This window comes from Pteropus vampyrus, unplaced genomic scaffold (assembly GCF_000151845.1).
Source record: "Pteropus vampyrus isolate Shadow unplaced genomic scaffold, Pvam_2.0 Scaffold548, whole genome shotgun sequence".
NCBI lineage: Eukaryota > Metazoa > Chordata > Mammalia > Chiroptera > Pteropodidae > Pteropus > Pteropus vampyrus.
This window is the reverse complement of record NW_011889329.1, coordinates 368748-371253: the sequence shown is the minus strand read 5'-3', so window position 1 is coordinate 371253 and position 2506 is coordinate 368748. Positions and strand designations below refer to the sequence as shown.

The window sequence follows — 2506 nt, the reverse complement described above, 5'->3', positions numbered from 1 at the left end:
GCAGTGGGTTAGGGCAGGGAGAGGCACGAGCCTACGCACGAGCTCCTATGGCCCTTCCCTTCAGCTAACATGTTCTGGTCAGTGACATATGCTCTCCGCATGCAGGTAGACTTCTGGGCAGTACACGGGCAAAGGACAGGGAAATGGAGCAGGCTGAGAAAGCCTGAACCAGCCAATCAAGAAAGGTGTGGGAATGCCAGAAGAGTTAGGCCTGGAGTACTTCCTGGAAGTACTTTATTTTTCTTCAAAGTTGAGTTTCATTCCAGGGATCTTGATTTGGGCATGACATACTTTTTATGAGGGTATTTCAAAAATAAAGCAAATTGAAGTCCCAGCCACTCTAGCTTTTCCACAGTCACTTTTTTCAACCTGGCCTGCCTCAAATCTAGACTCCTGCGAAAGAGCATATGACTCCTCTGCTCAAGAATTTTCAAAGACTTCCCCTTGTTTATAGTATAAACTCCCTCTGGTCTTTAGCCTAGCATGTAAAGTCTTCCATAATCTGGCAGGCAGCACTGTTTCAGTTGCAAGTGACAGAAACACAAATCAATCTAGAATGTAAACTCTGTGAGATCAGGGTCATTGTGTCTTTTGTTTACAGCTCTATTTCCAGACCCTAAAATGGTGCCTGGCACCAGAAGGCACTCAATAAGTATTTGTTAAATGAATAAATGAAACAAGCTTAAACAAAAAGGGATAATACATGCTCAAGTAACTAAGAAAGACAAGAGTGGAGCTGGCCTCAGAATTACATGAGACCAGGGACAGAAGCATCATCATTTCTCTATCTCTATCTCTATCTATCTCTATCTATCTCTATCTCTCTCTCACACCCTCTCCCTCCCTCTTCCCTCTCTCCTATGTGTTTCTGTGCGTGGGCCGTTCTCATTCTTTTTTTTTTTTTTTTTACACCTACAGCACCCGGTATACCTAGGTGGTCTCCCATCCAAGTACTAACCAGGCCTGACCCTGCTTAGCTGCCAAGATCAGATGAGATCGAGCATGTTCAGGGTGGCATGGCCATAGACCTATTCTTTCCTGCTCAACCTGACCTTCCTCCAGGTGATGGACATGGTAGAGTAAGTGAGTGAGGGCAAAGCCACATATAGCTCCAGGCTTAGAAACTGCAGAAGAAAGAGAGACTGTCTCCATTAACAATTTTCAAAAAATCCTAGGGAAGTACTCTCATTGGTTAGTCTAGGGTCACATGAACTTTCTGTACCACAATCAGTGTGAAAAGGGGCATGAAAAATGACTTGGGTCATGTGCCTGGTGGGAGGCTCAAGCAGTTTACTATGATTGGGGCCCAGGAGGAGCAGTTCATCAAAGGAAAGAGCTGTTATCAGAAGTCAAGGTCCCTGGTAGTGGCAGGAGAAACAAACAAAAAGCCAAACGTCTAGACAGTGCACAAACACTCCCTCAGAATGAGGCTGGAATGGGAGTCCTGGGACAGTCCGCAGGGCCCTGTGACAAACTTGAAATTATCTTGAGTTCTCAGTTTTATCGGTTTGAATTTGTGCTTGTTTTTGATAGAAAAATAGTGCTTTCAAGGACCCATTATTGAATCAAATCTGTGTTCTAGGAAGTTGTGACATAAATATTGTGGCGATTTTTTGCACTTCTTACAACACTGTCTTATACTCTGAAGGGTCTGCTTAGCCCACGTTGAAAAGCCAGATTTAACCTTAACAATTTCCTTCAGACCTATCTGTTGACTGCCCTGGTGTCATGCCACATCTGTCCTCTCCTTCCCTCTCTACCTCTTCTCGCCCCACCCACCTTCAAGGTGCTCATCAAGTCTCACATCCTTTAGAGCATCTTTCTGGGTCACTCCCTCTGTCCTTTAGACACAGTGCATTACATTGGAAAGAGCACTGAAGATCAAGGTTCAAGTTCTAACGTTGTTACCAATTCTCTGCATGACTTCTCTGCAAGTTATTTCCTCTCTCTGCAACTCAGTTTCCTCTTCTGTAAAATGAGGGATTGCACTGACCTGATTGGTTAGCAAAGGGCGGCTTCCGGCTCCTTCTGCGCCTGCCCCCACATCCCCCATCATCCCATCCCCTCTTGGCATTCTCTCGGACTAGGAGGAGTGCTCTCTGTATTAGCCAAATTCTAGGACACTGTTGGTTCAGCAGGGGCTGGAGCTTTTTTCACTGGTAAATGAAAAGAGTTTAAGGTCAGTGCTTATATTAAAGATCTCTCTCCCTTTTTCTCTCTGTGTCTCTCTGTCTCTGTGTCTGTCTCTGTCTGTCTCTGTCTCTCTGTCTCTCTGTCTGTTTCTCTCTCTCTCTCTCTCTCTCTCTCTCTCTCTCTCTCTCTCTCTCTCTCGTTTAGGAAGAGGACCCTCCCACACTCTTCCCCTTTCCCAACTTTGTGTATAGCAGAGACCAGAGCGAAGCCTGGGGGAAAGGAGGACACCAGATAATTCAGCTGAGCAAAGCAGATTCTGTGTGGTCCGACCTGGCTCAGAAGAAGGTCAAAGCCCCAGCTGATCCCAGCTCTG

The 2506-nt window shown here is 45.8% G+C and overlaps 1 pseudogene; it reads right to left on the bottom strand.

Annotated features, from left to right (window-relative positions):
* Positions 1-909: 909 nt before the first annotated feature.
* On the bottom strand, positions 910-1028 carry LOC111733307 (annotated as a pseudogene).
* Between the last annotated feature and the right edge of the window lie 1478 nt (positions 1029-2506).